The 16,954-nt window shown below is 39.3% G+C and overlaps 1 long non-coding RNA gene across 1 annotated transcript in view; it reads right to left on the bottom strand.

Annotated features, from left to right (window-relative positions):
* Positions 1-249: 249 nt before the first annotated feature.
* Positions 250-16,954, bottom strand: part of LOC137205612 (uncharacterized) — a 76,934-nt gene continuing 60,229 nt past the window's right edge. The window contains exons 2-3 of the long non-coding RNA XR_010934220.1: positions 3,432-3,464; positions 250-429 (exon numbers count right to left, since the gene is read on the bottom strand). This is a non-coding gene — a long non-coding RNA (uncharacterized lncRNA). The remainder of the gene's footprint in view (positions 430-3,431; positions 3,465-16,954) is intronic.

Here is a 16,954-nt window from a genome sequence, read left to right as displayed (position 1 = left end):
GTAATTTGATATTTTCATAGATTATACTCCATTTAAAGTTATTTAAAAATATTGCTTATATTCCCTGTGTTGTACAGTGCACCCTTGTAACTTATCTATATTATACCTAGTAGTTTGTACCTCTTAATCCTCCCCCATTTTGCTCCTCCCTTTTACCTGACAAGATTAATTAATATGGGTTAGGGTTAAGGTTGGGATGTGAAATGAAGAAATAGAAGTTATGCTTTGGGGTATGAGAATTTAAACATTGTACAAGGAGACATTTTCAGTTACAATTTGACCCGTAACAAATGGAAAGTCTCTAAATGAACTCATCTTTGTACCTGGCTGCTTGAAGAACTCTTCGGAACTGTTCCTCCATTAATGAATCACAAACAAGTGCCTTGTGATAAGGTGCAGGTCTCAGGGATCCAGATCATAATCTCACATCTAGAATGTAAGAGCAAGAAAATGTAAAGACGCTTTTGGAAGGAGTTGCTAAAGAAGTAACATGCAAAAGTTGGGAATTTGATTGTCTTAATAGCAAGGTTTCAGCTTTATCTTGATGGCATGCTCAAATCTATAGTAAGGGCCAACGAACCTCTCTGCCAAACCTTTCACATACACATTGGAGTGGAGAAAGGAAGAGCAGGAGGAAGAGGAAGAAGAGGAGGAAAAGAGGAGCTTTGATATGGGTCAAAGTCAAGGAAACAATTGGGCCACAATGGTAGTATCAGTAAAGGTTTAGGTTTTTCTGCATTAGTTCCTTTTTCCTGTTGTTATTTTTTAGATTTTTTCTTTTGGGACCTCTTGGCTCTTGGTCCACTTCCTTTAGAGCAGCTGGTTTAATGATGGACTCTCTGCCCTGGGGTGGGCCTTGGCTGGCTCTGTTCTGGAAGTTAGAAAAAAACACTACTTGGTCAAGATTAAGTCTGGGTCAGGATTAAGTTTTGCCCTGGATTTAGTCTGGGCTTTGGACTATGAGGTTCCAAAGCTTTTTTATGGCTATGAATGTCCTGACTGAGTTCACAAAGTTTAGGAAATCCATGTGGGAATTAGGGGCCAAAATCCTCTGGTGATAAACATTATATTTGTTTATTTTCTCAGAAACTTATGGAAGGATGAGCAGCTGACCATACATTTGGAGATTTGGTGTTATAGGAATCTCTCTCTTACTTTCTACTGGGAAAGATAGAGAGATGAGATATCATCTATTTTTAGCAGCAGCAACAAAGATAACTTTCAGCAAACTATTTTGGTCATATAGTGTTAATCTTTCCCAGTTGAGGGTGTGGAGAAAAGGGAACCCTCTTGCACTGTTGGTGAGAACGTAAATTGACACAGCTACTGTGGAGAACTGTATGGAGGTTCCTTAAAAAACTAAAAATAGAACTACCATACGACCCAGCGATCCCACTACTGGGCATATACCCTGAGAAAACCATAATTCAAAAAGAGTCATGTACCAAAATATTCATTGCAGCTCTATTTACAATAGCCAGGACATGGAAGCAACCTAAGTGTCCATCAACAGATGAATTGATAAAGAAGATGTGGCACATATATACAATGGAATATTACTCAGCCATAAAAAGAAACAACATTGAGTTATTTGTAGTGAGGTGGATGGACCTAGAGTCTGTCATAAAGAGTGAAGTAAGTCAGAAAGAGAAGAACAAATACTGTATGCTAACACATATATATGGAATCTAAAAGAAAAAAAAATGGTCATGAAGAACCTAAGGGCAGGACGGAAATAAAGACTCAGACCTACTAGAGAATGGACTTGAGGACATGGGGAAAGGTAAGGGTAAGTTGTGACAAAGTCAGAGAGAGGCATGGACATATAAACACTACCAAACGTAAGGTAGATAGCTAGTAGGAAGCAGCTGCATAGCACAGGGAGATCAGCTCGGTGCTTTGTGACCACCTAGAGGGGTGGGATAGGGAGGATGGGAGGGAGGGAGATGAAAGAGGGAAGAGACAGGGGGATATATGTATATGCATAACTGATTCACTTTGTTATAAAGCAGAAAATAACACACCCTTGTAAGGCAATTATACTCCAATAAATATGTTAAAAAAAAGATAGAGAGGATTACTTGAGGGAAAGGATCAAGAAATTGATCCTCTTGAAGAAATATGACAGAGGGAAACCAATACTTGGTGACAGCATACCAGACAGCTGAATTGACTTTAAGAACACACAAGTGAGTCCAGATAGTAAAAAAAATACCTAAATCTCTATGAAGATACTTGATACATGGGCATCTTCAGGCTCTCATGTATGACTTTTTGGGGAAGCTGATGGTCATGGCATATATGATGGAAAATAACCCTGAAAGCACAGAGAAGCTGATGATCACAGGCTATAAAGTGATCAATTGGAGAGAGAAAAATTGATCTGCTCTGGTGAACAAAGTGTATATAGAAGGGAAAGGAACATCCACATAGTTCTTATAATTATTCCTTCTCTCTCCTGCACCATCAGTTTCTCTTTCTATACAGCAATTCTCCCAATGTCATACAAGCATGCCATAGTGTATATTTCATGTTAAAAACAAAAACGAAAACAAAATCCTCTTCCAGTCATTCTTTATCACATTGGTATGTTCAGTTTCTTTAAAGCACTTATTACCTGAATGGTCTTATGTATGTATTTGTGTTTTTATTATTTGCTCTCCTAATCTAGGAAATAAGCTCCATGAAGGGAGGGATCTTGTCTTTCTTGTTCACTGTTTTTTTCATCAGAGTCCTAGAATAATAGTATTTGGCACATAGCTAGGGCTCAATAAATGCTTATTTACTGACTACAAGAAGTTGAGTGGCATGAAAACATGGGATATAATTTCCAAGGTAAAAATAGATTTCTTTCAAAGGTAAAATACTTTACAAGGACAGAGACAATGGGCTGAACTGTAACCCTAGGAATAATAGGAAAGGCAATTCCATAATCTAGTTGGCTGTAGAACAAGTATGGCAAACACGTGGTGTACATTTTGCCACTTCCCCATTCTGATTTCAAGATAGATATCATTAACCTATCACAGTTCTTTTTCTTACGGAGTGTCTACTGCCTCTCTGATTAATGAATCCATAGTTCAAATGGAAGGATGAGATTTTCACCTAGAAAAACAGGGTTGAGGGAAGACCTTATTAATATGGAAGACCAAAATCCTTCTATAAATAATGCTGCCTGATTATCAACTCTAGAATGAGAAAAAGGAAAAGAAAGAAATAGTTGCATGCCTTTGCTTTTTTCCTTCCTAAACAAACCAAATGACACCACAGTTCAACCACACCACACACACTAATCAAAGGCACCAATTAGAGAGCTCATCATTTAGCCAGGGGCAGATGCCAAAACCAAGCCAAGAAAACCTGCCTGGTGACATCCAAAAGCACTGGACAGAGGTAGGCCCCACTGGCTATGACTGGTAGCTGTAACTCACCTACTTGAAGAACTGCTGGCTCCAGCGAAGTGCCTGGATAGAACAGTAAGAATGAAAGGAAATCATGGGTGAGACTCAGAATGGGCAACTCTTAGCCAGTTTCTGAATGTTTTTATTTGGGGAAGGAGGCAAATGGGGTAGGGACAGCAGCTGGGCTGTTGCCTTTCATTAAAGTGCGGGTGGACCCAACACTTAAATTGTAAATCTGGGACTTCCTGCAACAAAAAAGGGCCAACAAGTATTTAAAGCCTTCAATGGCCTGCATGGGGGTAAATGTCAAGAAGCAGAGAGTCCCTCCCATGGTTCTGTCTCCTCCCCCACCACATACCCAAAGCACTGCCCTATATTACACAACTGGCACTGGAGTGCCTCCAGAACAGAACATTGCTCGTGGCCAGCAGGGGGGAACACTTTGGCCAAGAGACAGAATTCTGCCCAACGGAAGTGATCTGAAGGAACACTGAAGAAATCTTTTCAAGATAGTTAACATGTCCAGCAAACAAACAAGAAAAATTATAGAGAATAGAAGCAAACTCTCCATTTGCTTAATTCCCTCCTCTTGTCCCTGCTCTTGACCTCACGATACAGTGATGGGGCCCTGAGATGACCTTCCAAGAGAGGCTAGGCAAAGGGCTCGGTTAGACCTTGCTGAGACTCTGCCCTCTCCCTCCAGTGGGCCTCTCTGTGGATGAATCATCTGAGGTAGGACCACCAGGAGAATAGATTTGTATGTCTCCTCTGGAGTGGCGCTGGATTCACTAAAGAGAAGAAGGTAGAAGTAGGGTGAGATATCACGAGGGATCTGTTTGCTCAGGGGAATCCATGTGGGAAATAAATCACACCTTGGGTGTGCAATGGACTAGGAATAACAATTTCCAGGTGTGTCTTCTTGCCTGGATCATTTCCCACTTGTCCTCCACCCTCACCTTCTGGGCCTTCTTCTCCACTTCTCATTCCTCTGTGCCCTTTATTACTTCAGGTGTCCTTATTCTTCCAGAAGCAATTTTCTGTCCCCAATTCATCCTACATTCATCACATCATCTTTTTCCACACCCAAACTGCTTGGGCCACATTGTCTACACTGACTACCTCTTTTTAACATCCAGATTTCCAGACACTGTACAAGGCAATTTATAGACATCACTGCATTTAGTCCTCCCAAAAATCCAACAACACCTCAATGAGCTAGCTATTATTTACCTCATGTTAGGAAGCTCAGAGATGTTTAACTTTCTCATGGTCCAAACCAATAGGTGATAAGAGTTGGCATTCAAACCTAGGAGTGTCTGCTCTTAACCTCTTTCTTGTGTTTTCTGAAGTATGTCATTTAGAAGATAAGTATCTAGTGAGATTTAAATAGGAATGCTGTAAAGGAATTTGAAAATTTTATGCTTTGAAAATAAACATTGTGTACTTTTTTTTGAATTTTATTTAATTTATATTTTTATACAACAGGTTCTTATTAGTCATCCATTTTATACACATCAGTGTATACATGTCAATCCCAACCTCCCAATTCATCACATCACCATGTACTTTGTCTCGTTATCATGAAAAAAAAATCTGCCTCTAAAAATAGTGTCATATCTTACACTACTAGTATTTCCTGATGGGGATGCTGTTGACCTAGAGTTAGAAACTGTATGATGTTTTTTGTATCCCTGGACCCTGCCAGCTAAATGTCAGAGGGGTCATTAGTCAATTTGCAACTAAGAGGCTCCCCTATATCCAAGTGTTCCCTGGGAATATGAATGTTACTGCCTCCAGTAGAGGATAACTGATCCTAGGCTATAATTACCATGAAGTCAGGGTCTGTGTCTTTTTACTTATCATTGCATCCCTAGCATCTGGCTCATTGTAGGCCTTTAGTAGACATCAGGAAGCCACCTAATGCATAAATGTGTGCTGATTAATAGATGGGCAGCATTTAGCCATGATGTAGGATGTTATCTAATCTGATCTCGCTGTATATCTGGTCTATATAATCTCAGCATGCCTATGATATTATTTAATGTTTATTATATTTGAGATATATGAATCAAATCTTGATCATTTCTTGCAGCAATGAAATCATCTGACTACTTTAATCCAAGTGTGAAGTTTTCTATCTTGTGTGTTCTTCTTGTTGCTTCAGCCATATACCTTAAATTACAATACTGTTTCATTTTTGAAATATTTGGGTCAGGCCACATTATACAATACTACCTATTGATAGTTAGCAAGCAACAAAAATAATCCAGTCTCTCTCTCCCTCTACTGCTTTTGATTCCCTTTCATAAACAGTTCTGAGACCTCACTGTCCTCTTGCTTTTCTCTTTATTGCTAACGGTGGTCCTTCCCCTACTTGCTTCTCCGGACTGTCCGCCTTCTCAGGTTGACCTCTTCCTTCAGGAAAGCTCTTCTTCTCAAATACAAAAATACAATCTGAACAGAAAAACAGGTATGGACAAGTGGTGGTCATTCATGTAACCACATGTCTTCAGTGGTTCATTTTCAATTCCAAGTAAAGACACCAGTGTCCATTTCAGCCAGCTTATGGCTGGAGTTTCCTCTGGTCATTTCTTTGCCTGCCTTCCAAGAATCTGTTGGTTTTGGTCTTTTCATTTTCTCACCCTCTCACTGGTTTCAGTATTTTTGGGTAGACATAGGAATAGGCATTTTTGGAAGAACAGGTGGGGAGGGGGTGTGATACTGACCCCAGAGCTACCCAGTGGGAAGGAACAGGCCTTGGGAGAGGTTTTCCAGCCAGAGAGGCTATAGCAGGGCATCAGATTGCCAGGAAAACTAGAATTGCTGCCTATTGGGGCAAGGTTCAGGCAAGCAGTGGGCCAAAAGGGAGTCTGATGAGGCACAGCGAGGAAGGAATTGGGTTGAAGGGACTTGGAGACACAGGCATAAAAGCAGCCATAGAGACTGTCCTAGGTAGTAAGCCCAGTATACACAGATAGAGTAGTCTGGGAAGGCTTTCTTTTAGAAGGAGATGAGACTGGATTTGGAGTGTGAAGAAAGGGTAGGACTTGTAGAGTTGAATAGGAGGATGACAAGCTACATCCTGTGAAGTGAGAACACACATCACTCAGTGGGTACTTCCATGTTCTGATTGGCTGAAATCACCTGTGGGCTAAGGGTTCAGCCATCAGGCCAGGATGCTGGCTCACCAGGGCAACTGAGGTAACTTCTGCAGGAAGTCACCTTGTACCTGGTTTACACTTTACAGAGTATACAATTATTTCTACTTGCTCGAAACAAATTTACCAAATCCAGTTCAGCAAGGGAGTTGACTCCAAGGTAATCTTTAAAAAAAATTTCAAATTTAATTTTATTTACTTTTTTATACAGCAGGTTCTTATTAGTTATCTATTTTATACATATTAGTGTATATATGTCAATCCCAATCTCCCAATTCACCCACCACCACCATCCCCCCCGCCACTTTCCCCCCTTGGTGTCCATATGTTTGTTCTCTACATCTGTGTCTCTATTTCTGCCCTGCAAACCAGTTCATCTGTATTATTTTTCTAGGTTCCACATATATGCATTAGCAAATGATATTTGTTTTTCTCTTTCTCACTTACTTCACTCTGTATGACAGTCTCTAGGTCCATCCACGTCTCTACAAATGACCCAATTTCATTCCTTTTTATGGCTGAGTAATACTCCATTGTATATATATACCACAACTTCTTTATCCATTCGTCTGTAGATGGGCATTTAGGTTGCTTCCATGACCTGCCTATTGTAAATAGTGCTGGAATGAACACTGGGGTGCATGTGTCTTTTGGAATTATGGTTTTCTTAGGGTATATGCCCAGTAGTGGGATTGCTGGGTCATATGGTAATTCTATTTTTAGTTTTTAAAGGAACCTCCATACTGTTCTCCATAGTGGCTGTATCAATTTACATTCCCACCAACAGTGCAAGAGGGTTCCCTTTTCTCCACACCCTCAACAGCATTTATTGTTTGTAGATTTTCTGATGATGCCCATTCTAAATGGTGTGAGATGATATTTCATTGTAGTTTTGTTTTGCATTTCTCTAATAATTAGTGATGTTCAGCAGCTTTTCATGTGCTTCTTGGCCAACTGTATGTCTTCTTTGGAGAAATGTCTATTTAGGTCTTCTGCCCATTTTTTGATTGGGTTGTTTGCTTTTTAAATATTGAGCTGCATGAGCTATTTATTTATTTTGGAGATTAATCCTTTTCCATTGATTCATTTGCAAATATTTTCTACCATTCTGAAGGTTGTCTTTTCATCTTGTTTGTTGTTTCTTTTGTTTTGCAAAAGCTTTTAAGTTTCATTAGGTCCCATTTGTTCATTTTTGTTTTTTTTCCCATTACTCTAGGAGGTGGGTCAAAAAAGATCTTGCTGTGATTTATGTCAAAGAGTGTTCTTCCAACATTTTCCTCTAAGAGTTTTATAGTGTCTGGTCTTACATTTAGGTCTCTAATCCATTTTGAGTTTATTTTTGTGTATGGTATTAGGGAGTGTTCTAATTTCATTCTTTTACATGTAGCTGTCCAGCTTTCTCAACACCACTTATTGAAGAGACTGTCTTTTCTCCCTTGTATTTCCTTGCCTCCGTTGTCATAGATTAGTTGACCATAGGTGTGTAGGTTTACCTCTGGGCTTTCAATCCTGTTCCATTGATCTATATTTCTTTCTTGATTACTGTAGCTTTGTAGTATAGTCTTAAGTCAGGGAGTCTGATTCCACCAGCTCCGTTTTTTTCCCTCAAGACTGCTTTGGCTATTAGGGGTCTTTTGTGTCTCCATACAAATTTTAAGATTTTTTGTTCTAGTTCTGTAAAAATTGCCACTGGTAATTTGATAGGGATTGCATTGAATCTGTAGATTGCTTTGGGTAGTATAGTCATTTTCACAATACTGATTCTTCCAATCTAAGAACATGGTATATATCTCCATCTGTTTATGTCATCTTTGTTTTCTTTCATCAGTGTCTTATAGTTTGCTGAGTACAGTTCTTTTGTCTCCCTAGGTAGGTTTATTCCTAGGTATTTTATTCTTTTTGTTGCAGTGGTAAATGGGAGTGTTTCCTAAATTTCTCTTTCAGATTTTTCATCATTAGTGGAGAGGAATGCAAGAGATTTCTGTGAATTAATTTTGTATCTTGCAACTTTACCAGATTCATTGATTAGCTCTAGTAGTTTTCTACTACTAGAAAGTAGGCATCTTTAGGATTCTCTATGTATAGTATCATGTCATCTGCCAACAGTGACAGTTTTACTTTTTCTTTTCCGATTTGTATTCTTTTTATTCTCTGATTGCCATGACTAGGACTTCCAAAACTATGTTGAATAATAGTGGTGAGAGTGGACATCCTTGTCTTGTCCCCAATCTTAGAGGAAATGCTTTCAGTTTTTCACCATTGAGAGTGATGTTTGCTCTGGATTTGTCATATATGGCCTTTATTATGTTGAGGTAGGTCCCCTCTATGCTCACTTTCTGGAGAGTTTTTATCATAAGTGGGTGTTGAATTTTGTCAAAAGCTTTTTCTGCATCTATCGAGATGATTATATGGTTTTTATTCTTTAGTTTGTTAATATGGTTTATGACATTGATTGATTTGCGTATATTGAAGAATCTTTGCATCCCTGGGATAAATCACACTTGATCACTGTGTATGATCCTTTTAATGTGTTATTGGATTCTGTTTGCTAATATTTTGTTGAGGATATTTGCATCTATATTCATGAGTGATATTGGTCTGTAATTTTCTTTTTTTGTAGTATCTTTGTCTGGTTTTGGTATCAGAGTGATGGTGGCCTCATAGAATGAGTTTGGGAGTGTTCCTTCCTCTGCAATTCTTTGGAAGAGTTTGAGAAGGATGGGTGTTAGGTGTTCTCTAAATGTTTGATAGAATTCACCTGTGAAGCCATCCGATCCTGGACTTTTGTCCGTTGGAAGATTTTTAATCACAGTTTCAATTTCATTACTTGGGATTAGTCTGCTCATATTTTCTGTTTCTTCCTGGTTCAGTCTTGGAAGGTTCTACCTTTCTAAGAATTTGTCCATTTCTTCCAGGTTGTCCATTTTATTGGCATAGAGTTGCTTGTGGTAGTCTCTTACGATGTATTTCTGTGGTGTCCATTGTAACGTCTCCTTTTTCATTTCTAATTTTGTTGATTTGAGTCCTCTCCCTCTTTTTCTTGATGAGTCTGGCTAAAAGTTTATCAATTTTGGTTATCTTCTCAAAGAATCAGCTTTCAGTTTTATTGATCTTTGCTACTCTTTTCTTTGTTTCTATTTCATTTATTTCTGCTCTGATCTTTATGATTTCTTTCCTTCTATTAACTTTGTGTTTTGTTTGTTCTTCTTTCTCTTGTTCCTTTAGGTGTAAGGTTAGATTGTTTATTTGAAATTTTTCTTGTTTCTTGAGGTAGGCTTGTATTGCTATAAACTTCCCACTTAAAACTGCTTTTGCTACATCCCATAGGTTTTGGATCATTGTGTTTTCATTGTAATTTGTCTCTAGGTATTTTTTGATTTCCTCTTTGATTTCTTCAGTGATCTCTGGGTTATTTAGTAACGTTTAGCCTCCATGTGTTTGTGTTTTTTATGTTTTTTTGCCTTTAATTGATTTCTAAAGTCATAGTGTTGTGGTTATAAAAGATGCTTGATATGATTACAATTTTCTTAAATTTACTGAGGCTTGATTTGTGACCCAAGATGTGATCTATCCTGGATAATGTTCTGTGTGCACTTGAGAAGAAAGTGTAATCTGCTGCTTTTGGATGGAATGTCCTATAAATATCAATTAAGTCTATCTGGTCTATTGCATCATTTAAAGCTTGTCTTTCCTTATTGACTTTCTGTCTGGATGATCTGTCCGTTGGTGGAAGTGAGGTGTTAAAGTCCCCCACTGTTATTGTGTTATTGTCGATTTCCTCTTTTACAGCTGTTAGCAGTTGCCTTATGTATTGAGGTGCTCCTATGTTGGGTGCATATATATTTATAATTGTTATATCTTCTTCTTGGATTGATCCCTTGATCATTATGTAGTGTCCTTCCTTGTCTCTTGTAACATTCTTTATTTTAAAGTTTATTTTATCCGATATGAGTATTGTTACTCCAGTTTTCTTTTGATTTCCATTTGCATGGAATATCTTTTCCATCCCTTCACTTTCTATCTGTAAGTGTCCCTAAGTCTGAAGTGGGTCTCTTGTAGACAGCATATATATGAGTCTTGTTTTTGTATCCATTCAGCGAGCCTGTGTCTTTTGGTTGGAACATTTAATCCATTCACATTTAAGGTAATTATCGATATGTATGTTTCTATTACCATTTTCTTAATTGTTATGGGTTTGTTTTTGTCGGTCCTTTTCTTCTTTTGTGTTTCCCACTTAGAGAAGTTCCTTTAGCACTTGTTGTAGAGCTGGTTTGGTGGTGCTGAATTCTCTTAGCTTTTGCTTGTTTGTAAAACTTTTGATTTCTCAATTGGATCTGAATGAGATCCTTGCTGGGTAGAGTAATCTTGGTTGTAGGTTCTTTGTTTTCATCACTTTAAATATATTGTGCCACTCCCTTCTGGCTTGTAGAGTTTCTTCTGAGAAATCAGCTGTTAACCTTATGGGAGTTCCCTTGTGTTTTATTTGTCATTTTTCCCTTGTTGCTTTCAATAATTTTTCTTTGTCTTTAATTTTTGTCAGTTTGATTATTATGTGTCTTGACATGTTTCTCTTTGGGTTTATCCTGCCTGGGACTCTCTGTGCTTCCTGGACTTGGGTGGCTATTTCCTTTCCCATGTTACGGAAATTTTTGACTATAATCTCTTCAAATATTTTCTCGGGTCCTTTATCTCTCTCTTCTCCTTCTGGGACCCCTATAGTGTGAATGTTGTCATGTTTAATGTTGTCTCAGAGGTCTTTTAGGCTCTCTTCATTTCTTTTCATTGTTTTTTCTTTATTCTGTTCAGCAGCAGTGAATTCCACCATTCTGTCTTCTAGGTCACTTAACCGTTTTTCTGCCTCAGTTATTCTGCTATTTATTCCTCTAGCGTATTTTTCATTTCAGTTATTATATTGTTCATCTCTGTTTGTTTGTTCTTTAATTCTTCTAGGTGTTTGTTCTTTAATTCTTCTAGGTCTTTGTTAAAAATTTTTTGCATCTTCTCGGTCTTTGCCTCCATTCTTTTTCCAAGGTCCTGGATCATTTTCACTATCATTATTCTGAATTCTTTTTCTGGAAGTTTGCCTATCTCCACTTCATTTAGCTGTTTTTCTGGGGTTTTATCTTGTTCCTTCATCTGGTACAAAGTCCTCTGACTTTTCATTTTGTCTATCTTTCTGTGAATGTGGTTTTCCTTCCACAGGCTTCAGAATTGTAGTTCTAGTTGTTTCTGCTGTCTGCCCTCTCCAAGGTCGTCTTTAACAAGAGAAACAAGGTTTCTCTTTAAAAACAATTGAAAACACATGTATACATATAGTGTTTACAGAGTTTAAGCAAACTTCATTTTTGACAGAAGAGAAAATATTTCCATTCCACGGCCAACTGTTAAACCAGACGGGGTTTGTTAGTCTGGGTCCACAAAAGCTCTTGTCCATGGGGAGCCTGAGGTCAGAGGTAACAAACTCATGTTTGTTGGGAAGACAACATAAATAATGAACAAATAAACTGTGATGCAATAGGAAATGGTGTAGGCTACAGCTCACTGGAGAGCAGACACCCCATTTAAAGAGGACAGCTGCTATTTTCTCCCCAGTTTTATATCTGTCCAAGAGTAGGAGTCCACTGTGATCAAATTTTCTAATTTTTTAAGAGAAGGCAGAAATGCTGACTTTTGTAAGAAATTTCCCAATCTAAGGAATATTGTATGGGTGCTTCATGACATGAACCACCAGTTTCCAGTCTCTGCCCTCTAGAGGCCATCTACTCATGGAAATCACCTGCACTTGTCCTCACTTTTCCTAGAAGGAAGAGTAGCCATCTACAGGAAAATGTCCAGTCTCCCTAGTCTGACATGAAAGACTCTTGACTACTTTTCCCATGCTCCCCTCATGGTTTACACTTCAGCTCTGCTGAGCTAACCGTAGCTTGTCTCATGTGCAAAGAACAAAGAGTCAACTTCCACCTTAATTTAAACTCTTAGGAAAATGGAGTTTCACTTAGGCTGAGCTGAGACGGAGTGAAATTTTAAGGTGTGTTCATAACTTTTTTCCTACATTCCTTTCATTAGGTAGTGGGCTTGAAAACTTGCTGGGCTTTTGTGACAATTTGAACCAAGAGAATAGGTGGGAGTGATGCTCTATAACCTCTGAGTCTAGGTTGTGATAGGCAATGCAGCTTCCACTTTGCTGGCAGGAACTCTCCCTCTTGAAGTCTTTGGCTGCCATGTAAGTAGTCTGACTTCACTGGAGCCCAAATTAGCTCATGGGAAGAGACACCGTGGAGATGTTCTGAGGTGACACACACAGAGAAAGCTGTCCTGCAAGTCCCTAGGTGCTACAGCTCCCTGATGTTCTAGCTCTTCTCCACCTGACTACAGCTGTCTGAGAGACCCTGAGCCAGCACCACCCAGCTGAGCTCTTCCCAAGTTCCTGACTCATGAAAATTGTGAGAGATAGAATGATTATTATCATAATAAACCAGTAGGTTTGGGGATGATTTGTTATGCATAACAGACTTGAAGTAGGACTCAAAGTTTGAGCAAGGGGCAGAGGAGTTTTAGTGTGTTGTGTCTAGTCTAGTCTGGTGTCTTGCTTCTCTGCATTTGACTCTGCTATTCTTCCTGTGTAAATTCCAGCGGGAGCCAGGGTGATTGACTGATTTATTTAATAGCACCTGTATTGAACACCTCATAGGACACCCCAGCCAGTTTGAGCCTTTGGGTCAGGAGCACATCCACCCAATTGTAGCAACTCTTGCTGAAAACCAACATATCATAGTTTACAAGTTTAGGGACCTGTTGGTATGGCTTTCAGTCTGAAGAGGAAGTTAGGGTGGCAGGTGTGTGGTGGACCTGTATGGTACCTGTGACTTGGTATCTTGCCTTTCCATGCTGTGCTCCATGTTTTAGACTCACCCCACTCCCAACACCTACTCATCTTTTAAATGTCAATCTGGATTTACCTTCCCTGTGAAGCTTGACCATTCCACTTGGAAACACCCTTTGTCTCTTTGCACTCCTGCCCCACTTGAGAGAGTTCATGTATTCCCCATCCATCTCCCCCAGGAGGCTAACCACTCATGGAAGGCTGGGCCCAGAGTTCATTCATCTCAGTACCCTCAATGCTGGCCTCTGCTGCTGGCTTATATTGGGGGCTGGATAAATCATTGGTGAATGAATAGATGTGTTTAGTTAAAAGAGGAGGAAAGGAGCCATAACATTAGCTACTCTTGATCTTAGAATGCTTTTGACATCTGGGTTGAGAGGCCAGGTTCTCTTTTACTGCCTCTTGCAGCATTGTGACACTGGCTCATTGGTTATGTCATTCTGTTACCTGCAGTAGGAGCACGTTGTGTCCTAAGCATGTAGTCTGGAACTTGAAGCACATTTTCCCTCATAGAAACGATGCTGCAAGTCAGTAATTTTCAAATTGAAAATAAAAAAACAAACAAAAAATTCATGAAACTCTCTTCAAAAGAGATTGTTCTTTGAAGCTCATTTCCTCCTTTGCCCTCTACACTCCTTTCCTCCACTGTACCCCCAGGAGATTCCCTAGGGATTCCTAGAAGCTCAGATTTGAAGCCACAGCCATAAATGAGTGTTGGACCTTAGTAGGACCTAGGAAGTCCAGCGAGCACCTGAAATAAAGGCCTCAGTCCACTGACTACATACCCAAAGCATGATAATGCTTTAAATGAACTTAACTCTTTCAGAGCTCCATTTTCTTCATCTATGAAATGGGGAAAATGATAAAAACTTACCTTGGAGGGTGTTGTGTCTTAGAGATAATGTACATAAAATGCCTGTGGCAATGAGGCCTGTAGTAAATGTTTGTTGATTATATGACCTCGTCCTCAGTCTGCCAAGAAGTTTCACTCAGCCTAGGAGTGTTTTTCTCTGAATTGTCCTGTGCTCATGGGGTCAGGGTCTCCATCCTCACTGCCTGTGGTGAGTGACAGGAGGGGTCACATTTATCAGTGACCCTGTAACTATCCATAAGGCATTTATATGAGAAGGTGTGGGGGAAAGATACCACCCAAGATCTACTCTAGTGAAGGATGGCCAAGTGGTCAGACATTCCTCAGAAAGGTTTGTAATGTGCAGTTAAGCATGGTAAAATGGAAGTTGAAACTTTTGGTTCTAAAATCTGTCTTTTCCAATGACTAGTTTGTGCATCAGTTTCCTCATCTGTTAAAAGCAGATGATGATGACAATGATGACGACAATGACAATGATACACATCTCCTCAGATTGATGGAAGAATAACTGAGTCTATGCATAGGAGAGTAGAGCACATTGGCATTGCTCACAAATGTTAGCTCTTATTGTCATGCTTTCCCCCTTTGCTCTTTCTGTAGCTAGTGATAGAAGAATCAAGTCCTCCAACAAGAGTGTCTCTCACCCTTTTCTTTCTTTTCCTTAGCCTCTAGATTTTTTTTTTTCAGCCCAGACCTGCTTAGTCAGAAAGTCTGGGGTAGGGACCCAACTTAATCTGTATTTTAACAAGACTTCCAGAGGATTCCGAGGCATGCTAAAATTTGAGAACCCCTGTTAGAGATCAAACTTCTAGAATCACTTGCTTAAGAAGCTCTTGTTATCTAAGCTCTCAGAGGTCCTGGGTTATATATGTAAAATAGATGATGCCAAAAATAACGAACACCTAGAAAAATTTTCTACTTGCTACACTGAGACACCATATTGAAGACAGCATTATTTTAAATGTTACTGTAGCACTTCATTTTAAGTTTATTAATTTTTAAATATTTATTTACTTATTTATCTGGTTGCACCAGGTCTTAGATATGGGCCGCAGGCTCCTTAGTTGCAGCTCACCAACTCCTTAGTTGCAGCACGTGGGCTCCTTAGTTGTGGCATGCGAACTTTTAGTTGTGGCATGCATGTGGGATCTAGTTCCCTGAGCAGGGATCTAGCACTTTAAAAAAGAACTTTGGTTCATATATCTAATTCCCTTCTAAATTGGAAAGTGGAAGGTACTTTCCCATCGTTGGCACCTATCATATGGAGTTTGTGTTAGATAGACCTACTCTGCGTTACTATAGAGTACTCACTCATTTATTCATTTACCATTCATTCAATTAATCACCATTCAGCTCTTTGAAGTGTTGATTTATCATCTATCAGTTTAGAGCAATCTTTTATGCATTAGGAAAGAACAGATCTGCTTTTATTTTTAGGTTTTATTTTAAAAATAAGTATTTTCAATGGTGTTGGGAAGCTTGCAAAGAATTTGAGTGAAATTGGAGAAGTTTTCTCTAGCACTTTAAAAGTCTCTGGAGTCCCCTTGGGCTTCTGAGACACTAATGCCAAGATAAAGTAGGAGTTTCCAGGATTTTGCTGGTTTTGCTGAGTTCTAGACTCTGGGTGCAAACAAATTATATCCCAGTTCCTGGAAGGTTTTCAGGATAGAGGAATGGCTCCAGTGGTGCTCTTTGAGCCATTTAAGGGCAATGACAGAAGGCCTAGAAGAAAAGAGCTAAATCAAAGTCATTTGCATGGCCAAGGGAGAGAACATGGCTTGCTCAACTACCACTGGCTGTGTTTGGCTTCAGTCCCAGACAAGATTCTAGGCTACATTATTTATCATAATAATAATAATAGTAATAACAATAATAATAAAAGTTCATGAGACTTATGGGAAAGTGACAATCACTGGCGCTCAGCTTGAGATTTTTAAAAACAGAATATGTCAGTCTGAACTTTTTCTTTCTTTAATATTGTTTCTAGGCTCATCTATTAAGGAAATATACACAAAGCCTGGAGCAGAATAGAGACTCAATCCATATTTGTTGATTGAACAAATGGAGGTTTTTGATAAAGTCTCTTACGACCTAGTTGATAAAGCACAATGCGGGCTGGATGCAAGGGCAACTAGTTGGGTTAGAATAGCCCAGAATATGTCATTCATACCAGTCTGGAGGCAGAGTCCTGATGCTGGGCCACAACCCCCCAGAAAGCTCTCCATGACGTGGATGCAATATAGAGAATAGGCTCTTTGAACTGCATTGGGCAGGGCAACATATGTGCTGAAGGATGGAATCCAGATCGACAGACCTTTCTTATCAATCTTTAAAACCTCCCCCTGCTCTCCCCATATAAGCAATACCTGCTTATTGTAGGCAGTCTGAGAAATATAGGGAAGACTAAGGAAGAAAATAAAAAGAATTCATGATCTCCTCTCACTCAAATATAACTGTAAGCAGATAAGGTAGGGGGTTCCCAGAGAAAGAGAACCAGGCATGGCCTTCTTGACATAAGAGAAGCCACTTTTGGCCTAAGCCATTTTGTGATCTAAGCCTGGCCACAATGCTTGCCCTTGAACAGGTCTCAGTAATTAAAGATCTTAAGGGAACAAAAGAACGCAGAAACTATGGCAAGAGA

This window comes from Pseudorca crassidens, chromosome 14, assembly GCF_039906515.1.
Source record: "Pseudorca crassidens isolate mPseCra1 chromosome 14, mPseCra1.hap1, whole genome shotgun sequence".
In the NCBI taxonomy this organism is placed as follows: Eukaryota; Metazoa; Chordata; class Mammalia; order Artiodactyla; family Delphinidae; genus Pseudorca; species Pseudorca crassidens.
This window is presented reverse-complemented; position numbering and strand designations above follow the sequence as displayed.